A 16,776-nucleotide genomic window follows, 5' to 3' on the forward strand; every position below is an offset into this window, starting at 1 on the left:
GACAACATTTTAGTGAGTACTGAGACAGAAGAAAGATGCAGAGAAGACTCTGTCAAGCTTATGACTATATTGGCATAGAAAGAGTAAACAGGATATAATTAGAAATTACAATATTGCCAAAAAGAAGTACTGTACATGGGAACGTTGATATCACACAAAGGGAGAAAAGTGACACCTGAAAGGGCAGAGGCAAGTAGGAGGACTGAACAGACACAAAGAGTGAGACAAATGCAACAATGTTTAGTCCTATGCAACTATTCCAGGGCCTGCGTCTTTGATTACAGTAAACATATTCAACCACTTTTAAAATGGCTCAGAGAGGCGCAGATGGCTAAAAGTACATTAATATGGACAGAAGAGATAACTGAATGATTTAGGAATAAAAAAAGGTGATCAGCATAGCCCCTGTGTTAGAGACTCCAAATTATAGTGAGGAATTGTATTTATTCTCTCATTCAAATGAGGAAGTCATGACGGCATTGCTCACACAGATAATTACATTAGGAGATGGTCATAAACTATTGGTTTATTACAGTCAGATCTTAGATCCAGTCATGAAAGGACATTATCCTTGTCAGCAAACTTTGGCAGCAGCTGCCTTTGCACTTGAAAATGCCTCATATCCTCATATGTCACCATGGGTTGTTCAGTTACATTGTTCGTAGAACATGCATTATTTGCAATATTTTGAAAAACCTAAAAGTAATTTGACCACACAAAGAGCACACAAATGAGTTATATGGTGCACAAAATAGAAAAACCACCTGCCAGAGGAAAAATGCAATATGGAGCGAGATATAGAACAAGGTAGCAGCCATGAGAACAGTGCCATGGGATGGCAAGTTTCTCAGAAAAAGGTGGTATGGTCTGAAACTCAAGGTCCACACCTTAGTAGCAGATCACCTTAAGGAGACAACCGTTACCATAGAAGGCACAGTAGAGCCTCTGCAACTGACACCTTGGGAGAAACTTTGAGCAGCATATTCCACATGGTGGGTCTAGAAGGCATAGGGGTGGCAGAGGTTAGAGCAGGCAGGCAGGAGGATCTTGATGAGTACATGATTGGCCCACAGGCTCTTTACCTATAAACCCCAATTGAATGTCATCCTACACACTTACAGTCAGCCCGCAGAGCCTGTGTCAGGCAATGCACATGCACAATTAGAACATCCAACACCATTGAACTGTATATTAGGAGGCATGGCAAATGATGCCCTGAACAATGGCCCACAGTAGAGACGTAGGAGAACCTTAATGCAGGACATAAATCAGCGGCAGTCAACAGCAAGTATTCTGGAGTGACAGCGAATCACAAACCCCATCACCAACCACTGTTACCAGTAGCCACCACACCTGTGTATCCACAACAGATTCCAGCCAAAGAGCCACCAACCAGAAAGCACATAACACAAATTCAGCAAATTCTGGACATTCATAGAATGACCTGGCCCCACAGATTACATGTGCAAAAGAGCATTAGCAGTAAACTCTCTGTACATACCGTGTGATCCCCCAAATATAGCCATCACACTATGATGGCTACAATCAAATCACACAGTTCAGTGGACAACACAGATCAAAAACAACATAAGCCCAGGTGTATATGAGCACAACATAAAGGAGGAAGGAAGTTGGGCGCCAAATTAAATTTGTCTGTACGGAAATCCACTGCACAATTAACTCTTTCTCCAACTGCCTGTCAGAGGATTACAGACTTTTTCCCTAAATCATCGGGTACAAGCTCCAGAAATTAAGTCCATCCTCCCAATAAGAAATCTTGCAACCTTGGATCATGCTTAGATGAATGTTTTAAATGACTTGAGTATGGGGGCACTGTTGTGCATCGAACAAGATGGCCACCTAAGCTGTGAGCCCCGTGGCTGACAACATCTTAAACTGAAAAATCCTGTGTTGGGTCGCTTCTGTCGAGTGCCCAATAATCACGTTCTTGCTGCTGAAGATGCCGGGAACACTCAGTCCAAAGCAGGGGCGAAATCGAAGCCTGGAACTCAGAGATTGAAAGCCCACACAGCCGCAACCCTTCTGTAACGGCTGGGATGCTGCGCGCCGAGTCCAATCCTGGTCTGGCACCGTCACGCTGGGTGGAGGAGGAGGTGCGCCGGACCGGACCACGATCGGAGTACAAGCCTGCAAACACCCCGGAAGATCCAATGGCGGGCGGATACTCACACTGGCGCATCCTGGGGGCCGGACCCTGGTGGCGGGCACACAAGCTCCGGGGACCCGGACTGTGGGTTAACTGCAGTGTGGCCCCCAGGGAAGCAGAGACCACGGCAGGTCCCCCCTCGTGGCCCAGGCCGGCATCCGTAAGGGTGGCCCAGATGCCCCTGCCACTGCGGCAGACCGTCCCCACATAAACATCCACAAAGAGACATTGAATCATGGTGCGCCCCCTCGCCCCCATAAGCGAGACTGCAGCGCCTGGGGTAGAGACGCGGCACAGTAAAGAGATCTCAGTGCCACGCTCCCCGACGGGGAAGGACACAGCAAGCCAGGCCCAGCATTAACAATGTATGTGTGGGGAAGGTGGGCCTCCCCATAAATCCACGTACAACTATACAACCAGCACGGCGACCTGCAAAACAAACACTGCCCACCACCCTGAAAAAGACTGAGGGACAGAGGGACAGCGCCAGACAACACCAACCTTGGGGGGGACACTCACCAGGCTGCCGGGACAGGTGGTCCGCTGAGCGAGAGTCCCGGCGCTCCATATACCACAGAATACGCCTCTGAGCACCAGACCCCCAGAACCCCACTAAAAGGGTCTGGGAAAACACCCTAACCTACCAAGCGAGACAGCGCGCAAAAGACTTCCAAAAAAAGGGGATAATAAAAAAAAAACAACATAAGCAAACCATTTCCAAAGATCCCCTAAACTGCGTTCCATACCATCCCCCAGCACAGTGGTACAGGAAAGAACCAGAGGCTTAACACATAGGATTGATGAGAGGAGCAAAGAACAAAAAGCAAGGCCCCATGGATGCATTTGCGAATACCACTACGCCAGTCTCGGAACCTAACCAGACACCCATCCAAAGAGGCTCCATATCCGACCCCTCAGAACAAAACATGACCCCCTATATGGCAGCAATGGAGAAGGGTTTCTTGGCGATCAACTCCAAACTGGATGATATATGTGAGAACATCACGTCCATTCGAGCAGATATTAGGAAAATCGACTCCAGAGTCGCAGAAGCCGAAGAAAGAGTGTCAACCCTCGAAGATACATCCGTCACACAAAACAAAACCATAGAACAGATTCAAAAAGACATAAAAACTATCCAAAACAAATGCGAAGACCTAGAATCCTGCTCGCGCTGAAATAAGATAAGGGTGGTTGGGGTGGCAGAGCACAAACTCAACATTCCCATGGAGCACTTTCTCAAGGACATGCTTCACTCTCTGTTCCCGGAGGCACAGTTCTCGAAACAATTCTTAGTCGAAAGGGCACACAGAACCCTCGCCCCTCCACCTAAACCAGGCACACCACCCCAAGCTATTATAGCAAGAATACTTAACTACCAGGGCCGAGATCTCATCCTCAGAATGGCACGTGAACAAGCACCCCTATCCTACGACTCCAACCACATCCACATTTACCCAGACTTGTCATCGGGGGTCCAGGCATCGAGACGCTCCTTAGACTCAGTAAAAAAGACACTCAAAGAAAGGAAAGTAGTATATGCAATGCTATTCCCGGCCAAGTTACGCATACAACACAATGGCAAGACGCAATTCTTTGAGACACCTGAAAAGGCCAGGACATACATGGAACAACACATCCCGCAGTACAGAATGGAACCTGAGGTCACAAACTCATATGACCATATGCAGAAACAAATGTAGAACGACAACACACCAATACAAAAGCTAAATCCAGCCACAACTCCAGAGAAGTAAGAGTGCCATACAGCCCCCCGTACTTTGCAATGTTGCATTCGGTTCATAGGGATACACCGCCCGATTGGGGGGATGGTGATCAGGTACTACAGGCCTGTTGCCTAGTTGAGACTGGTTCTCTGTTGCTACACATACTCGCACCAAGGAATGCAAATAAAAGTTCTAGTCCAGGAGTTGGGATCACAGTTAAAAACGTCTGTTACAGAGCAGAAAAACCGAGTTTATTTCATGTAAATTATAAAAACCTGACAAGGCAAAACCTGAAAGACAAAACCTCGAACAGCAGAATGAATGGCAACTCAAGATAGGCTTATGTCCTGGAACTAGGCACTAGGCTTATGTCCTGGAACATAATAGGCCTGTCCAACCCAATTAAAACAAGGAAAATCATGTCTTACGCCACTAGACACCATACCGACATCCTCTTTCTGTAAGAAACTCACGCAACGGAAAAGGTAGTGACATCCCTTAGCCGTGTCTTGGGTCAGCAGGTGACTGCTACTGACTATTCTTCACAATCCAGAGGAGCAGCGATAATTATTCACCAAAGGATAAGCTTTGTGATAACCAAAACCAAATGCGATCCCGAAGGCAGATATGTAATTATATGGGGGGCACTTCGCGGGCAGGATACGATACTCCTCAACACCTATGGCCCCAACGTGGACAATCCGGAATTCTACCAACAGATACTGGCGTTGATACTGCCTATAGGAGAGGAGAAAGTGATCTGGGGTGGGGACTTCAACACCATCCTAGACCCCGAGATGGACAGAACTACCACTAGTAATAGGAAAGAAACAAAGGCAGCGGCAACCATCAAGCACGCCATGCGCCTACTGCCACTATCTGATGCCTGGAGAGAACTCCACCCACACAAACAGGAGTACACATTCCACTCATACGTGCATGGGTCGAGCTCCCGCATAGACTACTGGCTCTGCTCCAGGGACTGTATCCAAGAGACTAAGGAATGCACTATACTGCCCCGCACCCTCTCAGACCATTCCCCGGTCATCCTAGATATTTTACTTGGCTCCGCACCTTGAATCCCTAGAATGTGGAGGATGCCACCACAAATCCTATGAGACGAAGAGCTGGTGGAAACACTCTGCATAGAAATAACAGACTTTTTTGAGCGCAATGAGGGTTCCGTATCATCATACACCACAATATGGGAAACATTCAAGGCATGGCTGAGGGGGCTACTGATTGCTACAGTGCACGGTAAACTGCAAGAGATCCTTTCAAACTTAACTCAAACTGAAACCCGCATGAAGGAGACAGAAGAAGCAGACACCAGAGCTCCGGGGCAAAACACGCTGGCCCCCCTACACGAAGCCACTGAAACGTTCAACACGCTAGCGACCAAGAGGTACATTACATGATACGTCCAGTTAGAGCCAAGAGGTATGGAGAGGGAAACAAATCAGGAAAACTCCTGGCCAACCTAGTCAGGTTCGGAAATAGGCCATGGGCAAATAAGCAGCATCACAGACGAGCAAGGAATAACCCTTGCGCATCAGAAATAGATGAATGAAGTATTTCTCCGGTACTATACTGAACTATACTGAAACAGGGACCAGAAGACACCAGAGGAATTGCAGCAACACCTGGACTCTTACTCACTCCCACGACTTACGGAAGAAGACAAGTTAATCCTAGACACACCGCTCACCGAAGAGGATATAACACAAGCTATGAAAGACCTAAAGATGGGCAAAGCACCAGTAGCAGACGGCATCACGACAGACCTATACAAAGCATTTGTCACTGAACTAACACCACGAATCCTGAAAGTATGCGAAGAGTCGCTGGAGAAGGGAACACTGCCACCGACACTACGCAAGGCCATAATCTCTGTTCTGCTGAAGCCACACAAGCCACCTCACAACCCCTCCTCCTACAGGCCCCTATCTCTCATCAACGTGGACATGAAGATCATAGCCAAAGCCATTGCCAACAAACTAAACCCATATATGAACAAATTGATTCACTCGAACCAGTCCGGTTTCATTCCATCCCGCTCCACAGCCCTGAATCTCCGCAGATTCTTTGCAATTTCATCACAAATGGATCAGAAAAAGAAAACTATTGCAGTAACATTAGATGCCGAAAAGGCGTTTGATTCCATCTCCTGGAGATTCATGTATGCCATCCTCCAAAAAATGGGATTCGGACCAGGATTCATCAGATGCATACAGACGCTATATTGTAATCCCACAGCCAGAGTCAGAACTAACGTGACTATCTCCGACAGCTTCAGACTGCAGAGAAGAATGAGACAGGGATCCCCCCTGTCCCCGTTAATATTTGCACTCACAATTGAGGGAATGGCAGCATTCTTACGAACCAAGCACACCTGGAGAGGGATACGCATCATGGAAAAACCTCAATTCATCTCACTATATGCAGATGACACCATGCTATACATCAGAGACCCAGAAACACACCTTCCCCCGATCATAGAAGACATTGCGGAATTTACGAAGTACTCCGGATATAAGATTAACCAACTCAAATCCGAAATAATACCTTTAACCAAAGCCGCCTCACAATCAGAATCTACTGCTCAGTTCCACTAGTCACCTACCACAGCCAGATACCTGGATATTAGTATGGCAATGGATAAAAACACACTATATTCCAATAACTATGGACCGCTACTGACACAAATAGAAACCAAGCTCAACTTATTGGGTGAAACATCCGATATCCATGTACGGCTGGATTTCACTACTAAAGATGGTGATCGTCCCCAAATTGTTATATCTCTTCAGTGGAATAGCCATATGGCCAGGCCGCAAATTCTTTGAGAGCTTACAGAGGAGCAGCACACACTTTGTATGGGGAGGAAACACACCTAGGGCCAGTTGGACCAAGATATGCGAACATTACTATACAGGGGGCCTGGCAGCGCCGCATTACCTGCTTTACTATTATGCGGCACAAGCCCAGTTTGCCAGATACTGGTTCCAAGACACTGAACAATATGCTCATATAGATGCTGAAGAGTTTGCAGCGGCCCCAAATAACCTACGAGGTATGCTATCCACCAGAGTCAAGGAAGAGAGGGCAGTGGCGGACCCAGTGTCGATCACAGCGCGAGCATGGATGCAGATCCTAAAAGAAGTCCAATCCGACACACCCTACTGGCCGCTTGCCCCGTTATGGGCATACCCAGACCTCGAACTGACCCAAGACCGCACCTTGCAGAACCGCTGGGATCCAGAACGTGGAGCCAGACTGGCGGATCTCCTCCCCGAAGGACGCTTCATCACTATGGTCGAACTACAGGAGAGAACGGGCAAAGGCCTGATCCCGACATTACAGTATCATCATCTAAAAGCGTCATGCAAAGCAATCTGGCCATCATTCCCTACAGAACCCCCGGTACACAAGTTCCTTGCAGATATTCTCACACCGGAAGGGTACAAAAGCGGCATCTCCGAAATATACAAGAAAGCACAAACGCACACCCCTTCAGCCAACGCAATGCGAGCCAAGTGGGAAGAAGACCTTAACATTCAAATCAGCGAACAACAATGGACACATACTGCAGATATACTTAAATCATCTCTATCAACACCAATTTCTGCCTAATTCAATACAAAATCCTAAATCAACTGCATATCACCACAAAGAAAATTGCCAAATTCAACCCCACCAAACAACCAGAGTGCCCTAAATGCGGGGCAAAAGAAGCGGATGTGATCCACATGTATTGGAACTGCCCACCGATTCACCAGTTCTGGAAAGTTGTAGCTGAAAAGATAAGTGACATACTGAATATCCATATACCGGCAGCCCCGCAGAAATACCTATTCAGAGACTGTTTGCGGTGGCAGGAGCGGTAGCCAAGAGGCAAATACTCCTGAAATGGAAGTCTAACTCACCCCCCACGGTCCAAACATGGCTTAGACATCTGGCCCTCATGCAAGAAAGCGAGGAGATGTATGTGCAAGGGATACAACCGCACTCCAGACCCAAAGATATATGGGCCCCATTGAGAATATATCTTCAAATCCAGGCATCAAGCTCAGACGAAGAGGACAACTAGAAAGACTTAATTAACGATAAACTGTGGAATTTCCAATTAATAAAGCCGCTCAAGTTAGCATTATTCACCCAAATGATTTGACTACATTATGTCTGTTCATTGCCAAAATGCCATGTCAGAATTAAATAAAGGTTTTTTAAAAAAATGACTTGAATATAATAGAGTATGGTGACTCTGTTACCCAAACGAAAAACTGTGAGGCCTCTGAGAGTGTAATGCAGCAGACATGTGACGCTTCACAAATTGGTTCACCCACCAAACTGACAGACATTTTGGCCCAGGAAGTCTGTGAGATGTCCTCTTTGCATTCAATAAAATCTGTTATTCAGCCGGGCGAGGGTGCTGTTTGTCACACTTTAAGGGAAGCCGATGATTTATTAAGCTGTCTTCCCCAAGTCTTTCTGCTCTCAGTATGGTTTTGAGCTCCTTCGGTCGACTGCACAACAATATTTGGGAGGAGATGAAGGTTCATACCACAATTAGGATTTCACTTAGTAGAGGACCTAGAGGCATGTCTAGGTCATATTGCCTCCCAGGGCACCACCCCCCTCTCGGGAGCAACTCATGAATGCACTCATAATGCTCCAGTGGTGGTACCTATAATCATCGATGAGCCTGTTATTGAGGTAATCTCTCCAGTTAGTCATTCACTGATGACAGAGGTAACCACCCCTGAGGGCGCTGGGGCACCCCCAATTGGTCTGGCAATGGTCACACTATTTTAACAACAGCAGAGGTTCACTCACAGGCAATAGGGGGGACAGAGACTGCGGGTTGTAGAGCAAAGAAGTTAAAAAATCAGAAATTGGTTAAACAGAGAAATATGTCTTCCCTTAAGTTTCTGCGTAACCTTACAATTGTGGAGTCTATAGAAAAAGGCACAGAATCAGAGCAAAAGGCAACTCAGTGTGTTGACACCATTAACTGATGAAAAGGCTAGCGATTTGAATAGTATGCTACCAGTTGGGTAACAAACCCCCTGTAATAGTTATTTTTTGTTGTTTTTTGTTTTTTTTTAAAACAATTTTTATTAGTTTAACAAACAATACAAACCAAACTTGCAGTATATTTGATAACATTTCCATAATAGTTGCTTAAACATGTTCACTGCTTCCCTTATTCCTCCCCCCGTTCCAAGCCTACTACTTCTCATGTTCTGTTCCTGCTTCATATAATAGGGTCTCCCCTTCTACAGGTTCCGTTGGGTCTTGTATTGACCCAAACAACTCTGCTATTAATAGTTTCCAGGCCATCAGGGTCTCTGTCTCCTCCTCCTCCACAGCATTGCTTGCTTCTAGCCATACCATGGTTTCCGCCTCTGCCCATTTCTGCAAGTCTTTCCACCACACCTCTAATCGTGGCCCATGGCATGTCTTCCACCCCATAGCAATTCTCCTCTTGGCGAGCGCATATGCCAGGTCCTTCAATTTGCTCACATGCTTAAGTTCCCGTGGTCTAGGCAACCCCCTCCAACAAACATGCCCACACTGCATCCACTACAATCTTGACTCCTCTTTCCGCTAGCTTTTGTGCCACTTCACTCCAGAAGCGCTCAATGACTGGGCATGACCAAAACCTATGCACCATGCCCGCATTCTCTTCATCACACTTAGGGCATGCTTGCTGTCCTACATTTTTAAACCTAGATATCCTCTGGGTTGTCATATATACACCCTATGCGTGACATACAATTGTATCTGTTGTAATCTTGCATTCCTTGAGACCTTCTTGTGATACCCACAAGCCGTCATCCATCAGGGTTCCCACTTCTTCCTCCCAGTCTAGTCTCAATTGTACTACTTCTTTACCTACTTTAGACATCATCATTTTGTATATTCTGGATATCTCATGTCCCCCCTCCGCTATGTCATATATCACGTCTATGGTGGCGTCTGGTTCTTCCGCCAGTACCACTTCAGGCCATGTTCTCTTAATTTTCTGCACAAGTCTATGGTACGTGAAATACTGGCCCGTGTGTAACCCGGTTTCCTCCCCCAGCACCTCTAAATCTATGATAGTCCAGATATCAACCATTGTTGCTAGCCCAACCGGTTCCCAGTGGTTTCTAATTATCCCCCTTAACTGAACATCTCCCCCTGCCAGTGCAACTAGTGGTACTTGCGGGGAGCATGGGGACGGGTTCTCCATCATCTGGCATGCCCTATGCCATATCCTCCACCCAAGTTTCATCAACTTGGGACGCCCTTCCGTTTCTGTCTTGGGCAACCACATCATCTCTTTCAAGTAGTATGGGGCACAATCTTGTCCAGACAGCCTGGACTGAAAAGTCACTTTATCTGAGAGCCATTTAGCAACATATTGCAGTTGGCTTGCTACATAATAGACTTCATAATTGGGCAGTTTTAAACCCCCTTTCTCATGGAAATTCTGTAGTTTTCAGAGGGCCACTCTATTCCGCGTGCCATGCCACAGGAAATCCCTGCACATACTGTCCAGTCTAGTGAAGAATTTCTTTGGTATCCAGTGTGGGATGTTCCCAAAGTAATGCAGTGGCCTAGGCAGAACCACCATCTTTAGCATCGCCCCACGCCCCATCATTGCTAAAGGCAGCTTTACCCAGAACCTCATGCAGTTTTCGATTTTCTTGATAGCTACCTCTGTGTTGAACCTATGTTCCTCTTCCACTGTGTGGTATATGTCTATCTCTAGATAGCGAAACGTGACTACCATCCATGGTATATGTAGCACCGGTAGTTGTTCCAAGGGGATCCCTTTATATCCGCCTAATGGGAACATGCTGGACTTCTGGGGGTTCGCTGCTATCCCAGACATCTCCGCGTATCTTTCCATTACTTCCAGAATGTATTGGAGGTTTTCTTCCGGATGTCGTAGATACAACAGAACATCATCTGCATATAATTATATCAGATGTCGTTCGCCCCCGACAGCGATGCCTATCGTATTGTATTGTTGCCTCAAGTAGATTGCTAACGGTTCTAGAGCCAGTATATAAAGCATGGGGGACCACGGGCAACCTTGTTTGGTGCCCCTACGGAGCTGCCACCTTTCCGATATCACTGCTCCAGTTTTGACTCTAGCCAGCGGTTTGCTATATAACATCTTGGCCCACTGCAAATATCCAGGACCCATCCCATAGCCGGCAAGGGCCGAAAGCAGCCATGGCCATTTCATCGAATCGAAGGCCTTTATTGCATCCAATGACACAATTGCTAGTTCACCTTCATTCTCGTTTCCGTATTCAATGACTCTGTGGAGCCTTCTAAGGTTATTGGGGAAATAGACTGTCTGATCAGGGTGTATTAATTTGCCAATGACCCCCCTCAATCTATTTACCAAGACCGCCGTCAATATTTTACTGTCTTGGTTCAACATTGATAGGGGACTGTGTGAACCGCAGCTATGCCCGGGCTTATTTGGTTTGGGTAGCGGTATTATAACCGCTTCTCTAAGTGACTCAGGCAGCCTGCCCCACTCATATGCCTCGTTCAGCATATCCAACAGCGGGGGAAGCACCTCTCCCTTGAATGTTTTGTAAAACTCACTTGGGAGTCCGTCAGCTCCCGGAGTCTTACTAGTGGGCAACTGTCTCACCACCTCCTCTAGCTCCTCCAGAGTGATCGGTTCATCTAGTTCCTCTCTCTCCTCGGCACTAATCTGTGGCAATCCTATGTCCTCTAGTGTTTCTGCAATCGTCGCGCAATTATCCTGCCCATCATCTCCATACAGCTGACCATAGTAATCTACGAACTCCTGCTTGACCCCCTCCTGGGTATCAACCACCCTTCCGTCTTCTCTTATTATCGTCCTGATCATGGGTCTAGGGGTTTCACTCTTATACAGCCATGCCAAGATCCTCCCAGGTTTATCCCCTCCCGCGTGCTGTCTGTCTATATATTTTTTGTAGTTAAGGTTACACAGTCTCTCCCAGTGCACACTTCTGCTGCAGCCTGACTATCAATTTGGCCTCTTCTTTGGTATTATTTTCTCCTTTCTGTGCCCTTTCCAGATCACCCTCTGCTTCCCGCAGGTCAGCCAGGATCCCTCCCTGCAGTCCTTTGGATTTTGATATAGCTACTCCCCTCATCACTACCTTGAAGGCCTCCCAAAGTGTGCCTGCCGAGTCCACGCTACCAGTATTTGTCTCGAAATAATTCACGATCTCCTCCCTCATATCCTCCCTAAAAAGGGGGTCCCTCAGCGCCTCTGCTCTGAGGCGCCATGTCGGTATCCTCTGCAACAAAGCAGAACACGACGAGCCAGTCCAGGAGAACGCAACACGGCTCACTGTGCTACATTTAAGGGCACATCAGGCAAGTTACACAACGTACATCTGTTGTGTGTCGGCTGAGCGCCTGCCTCAGTGGGCAGCACGCATTCAGTGCTGAGCGATCAGCTCGCGGTCACGGGCCGCAAGCCCCCTCCGCTGTGCTAGTCTCACGGGTGTTTTCTGCCGGCAGCCGCACACGCCGCGTGCGTTCATGTGCTGCCGGTCCTACTGCCGGGATGCGCCCTCGCAATGACAGGGGGCTGAGTCTGTGGTTCTATTTCCGTGAGCGGCAGCCGGCCTCAGCGCATTCCATTCACAGCGCCGCTCTGTATCACACAGCCCGCACTCTCCCCCAGGTACCGCTCACTCCGTCTCTCTTTGCCTGCGGTCGGCAACCCAGCCTCTGCACGTCCTCTTGTGTCCATGAGCTTCTCAAAGCTTCAGCAGCCCGTTCCACATACGCGCTTGCTGCTTCACGGCTCCCTTCGTTCAATGGCGGCCGCCGTCTTGATATTATACGGCTGCCTTCGGTCCATGATACAATGTATCAGTTCTCACGTTCTCTTGGGACGAATCACTCGCGGGTGGATGCTTCCTATTCCTGCCACCTTCATACAGCCATGCTGTCGTTTTCATGCAGGAGTCTGTTGTCTGGTAGCACACGCTACTGCGGATCAATAGACAGATCACGGAGCATGACGGAGACACAGCCTACTCCATGGCTGCCAAGCCACGCCCCCCCCTGTAATAGTTCACTGTCTGATCCTTCTATATCTTTTAATGACAAATCTAGAGTAATTCCTGATACAACTGTGTGTTCCAATTGTGACAAAGGAGTTAATACTCCTGCCTATTCTATACTTCTGTGCCATTGAGACCCAATTTAGAGAATCAGAAACTGAGCTCTTTCCTGAGTTTTCGAGAAAAGGTGGATGCTGGGATGCAAACCATGGCCAAAACATTATGCTTTAAGGATGAATCTCTTATAAATGCTGATTTACGAGAACCTTTTAGACCTATTGCACCCTGCATCACCCCCACTATGTTTTTAGGTGAGATCCTTTGCTGGCCAATCCTCTCATGAAGGATGATCTTGGGACTCCAGTGGGGATTAGGAGTGCGGAACAGAATGTGATTTCAAAGTGTCAGACTGTGCTGCAAACAGATGGGTCTGTGTACCAGAAGTGGTGGTGAGGGATCACGGTAATTCCGAATTGGGGCTCCTGCTTTCCCGGCATAAAAATTATTTTCAACAGGAACCCTGAATCCTGTCATCCTCTCCCAGGGAGGGAACCACAATATGAATCTGGGTAGTTTACTGAAAAAAAATATTTATTCCTAAATTTATGAGATCTGACGCCCGTCCTCCCTTCCCCACTTGGGAAAGGAATAGGGAAAAGCCCTATGCTGATGTTGCTATGACTCACGCTCCTGTTTGGGATCGTATTAATAAGATGAAATAAAAAATTGCGAGTCAAGGGATCGATAAACCCTACACTATCTTTAGACAGGAAAGAAGTACGGATGCCACATTGGGTCTTTGTTCTGGGTTGAATCCGGCCAATTTGACATTGGATGCTCCTAAGTGTTATTGAAACTGTGGATCGAATAATAACCGCCTGGATCAGGCTGAGTGGAATATATTAGTGGTGTCCAGCCTCCTTGGGGACAACTTTCCAATTCGATTGCTGATTTTTTCTGAAATTCCCCCTTTAGGTGCAGTATCTTCAGCTGATTTTGAGAGGGTGGCCTTACCCGATAGGCAGAACACAACACAATCTCTATTATATTTTAGATCCAGCTGGTTACAGATATGATACTTTCAGAAAGGGCAATCTTATATAACATGGGTTTTTCGATTGTCCGGAGGTCCGAATATGGTACCACCATTCCGATGCCCCTTCCGGGATATAATTCCAATACCTTTAAGTATAGTGGTGGTAAACAAACCAGAGTCTGGGAAAAATACAAAGAGAGGCAATCTGTTTTTAAAACAAAGAGGCCAGATGGTACCTCGACTTCCAGGTATACGGCGGGTTGATGATCCATTTAGGCCAACAGATCACTGTGTTAGAACTGAACAACTGAAGCTGCTTTCCTGGAATTCTAATGGCAGCCCACACTTGCTGTCTATTGTGGAAACTTTATTAATTTTGAGAAGATGCAATTGAGTGCTGCTTCAGGAAACTTAACTAACATCCCCACCAGTGCTGGATGGTGTTCAGGTTTTCTCTAAGCTTGCCAAATTGAGTTCGGGAGGCAGACCCTCTTAGTCGCCCGTCAGATTCAAACCTCCCTTATGGAGTGTTGGCTGTTGAGGCTATTGATGATTATTTTCACTTACTTCTGGTCAACATTTATTGCCCCAAAGGTGTGTGCAAATTGTAGAATTTCTCACTTATCATTATTGACTTTGTCTCTTCGTGGCAATTTAAATCTGGCTCCCGACATGTACTTCTTGCTGGCGATCTAAATGTCAATTGTCTTTTGACAGATTTGTATTGCGATCGGTGGGATATTTCCCACGACTTCATAGCCCCTGATTTCAAATCTCAAGCTGGTAGGAAATGGTGTTGTGCTACTGCTGCTTTCGGTCTGCATATGCTAAATGGGCAGATCAGGGGGACGGATAGTGGAGTCTATGCCTGGTCTCGGTGTATGAGTGAATCAACTCTGGACTATATTTTCATTGGTCAAACTTTGTTTGAAATTTGTTTGATTTTAAAATCACAAAAAACACCTGGAACGATCACTGCATTCCGAGGCCTAATTTCAAACTTATATTCAAATCAAAAGAGAAGATAGCAGGTGGGCCTGTCAACCTGAAACTTACAGCTGGTCGTAATGCAGTTTGTTGGTCCCCGCATAATATAGGGATCTTAAATAGTGAATTCAAGTGGGTGATGTGTCAAACGACATTTTTATATTGCATTTGAAGGACTTATGGCCAATGAAAGAAGTGAACGCACTAGGAACACTAAGCTATGGCGCCAAACTCTTCCTCGTCCGTAAAGATGAAAAGCTGCCAGCTGCAGGAGTCCTTGGGGTCGTGCTCTTGCACCCCCAAATGAGAAATGAGTGGGCGTGTGTTAGATTCCTACAATGCTGGAGCTTGACACATAAATCCCATTAGTTAGGAAGATTTCCTATAATCTGTGGAGTCCTGTAACAATGACGAAAATATAGTCCACCCGTTGTAAATTAGTGCCATTAGGGCATTTATTATCACCATGGGTGCTGACATGTGCTGACATGTGTTTCGACCACGGAGGGCGCCTTACGGTCATTGTTTTTTTTAAATATATATTGTTATTAGATTTTTACACCAATTATGAATTTCTAATACATATGGATTTCAGTAACATTCAGTAACATTCTTTAACTATGAACAATTTTAATTAATATTTCATTATACTATATTTATTTATGTATTGTTTAATATGCATATAGCCAACAAAGGCTTTACATATATCATACAAATCACATTATAAAAATACACACAATGCATAGCTAAAATTCACATAAAACATCTTATTTTATAAAACCGTAATGCCAAAAGTCAAGTCCCTTAAAATGGTTAAAATAAACTCATAAAATGGCATCATGTGAAAGATAAGATTCATGTCATTACCCTCCAACAACATTTGCCAAAGCTCTTCTATATTTTCCAATTCACAGGCATCATTGTATCTTTTCAAATAATGATTACGTAACTGATTAAGACACAGTGGCACATAAGATGTTAGGCAGTTTCAATAGTCTCAGTACCGCACAGGCTACATAATCTAAAATTTCTTGCAATCCCAACTTTACCTCTTAATATTTCCATCGTGTCTTGCTTGTTAAATTTAAAAAGTAGATAGCACCTAATAATAGTGCAATGCGGAAACACACTTTGATATTTCGTTTTTTTTGCATCAGCAGACCAATGTTACAAAAATAAACCACTGTGAGTCTTAGTAGCTAAATTAATCATGTCACGCTCTTTGGCATAAGTATAAATCGACATTTTGAGCACACATTTAACTTTGGCATGGGAGTAATGAAGCCATATAGGAGCATTCTCTTTGGCCCATCTAAAAATGTCATATATAGTGAATTCAACGCCCTTAAATTGTGATGATTATCTCATTAAAATCCTTCATCTATTCAACTATAAATGTAATACTGTTGAGGGAGCACAGTTTCAAATATAGCATGGCCATTTTATATTCTAAAATATCACTGGCATATCTTAAATTATACTCCAATAAAATGTATTCACATGATAAAAATGTCGGTATTCTAAATAACTGTCTTAAAATGTTCCCTTCAAACTTGTTAAGATCATGGTTAAAATTAATTCCCCAAATCTCAGCAGCATCCAAAAGACAAGATACAATTTTAGTGCAATACAGCAGTAATACAGTATTAACAGAAAATACTCCTTGTCTTCCAATAAAGTGACTTAGTGCTCCAGCAGTCCTTGTACATTTTAATTTTGTTTCAGACCAAATGATGTTTCCAGGAGAATTTATTATCTATAATCACACATAGATATTTA

Source organism: Ambystoma mexicanum, chromosome 10 (genome assembly GCF_040938575.1).
Source record: "Ambystoma mexicanum isolate Mex_15411 chromosome 10, UKY_AmexF1_1, whole genome shotgun sequence".
In the NCBI taxonomy this organism is placed as follows: Eukaryota; Metazoa; Chordata; class Amphibia; order Caudata; family Ambystomatidae; genus Ambystoma; species Ambystoma mexicanum.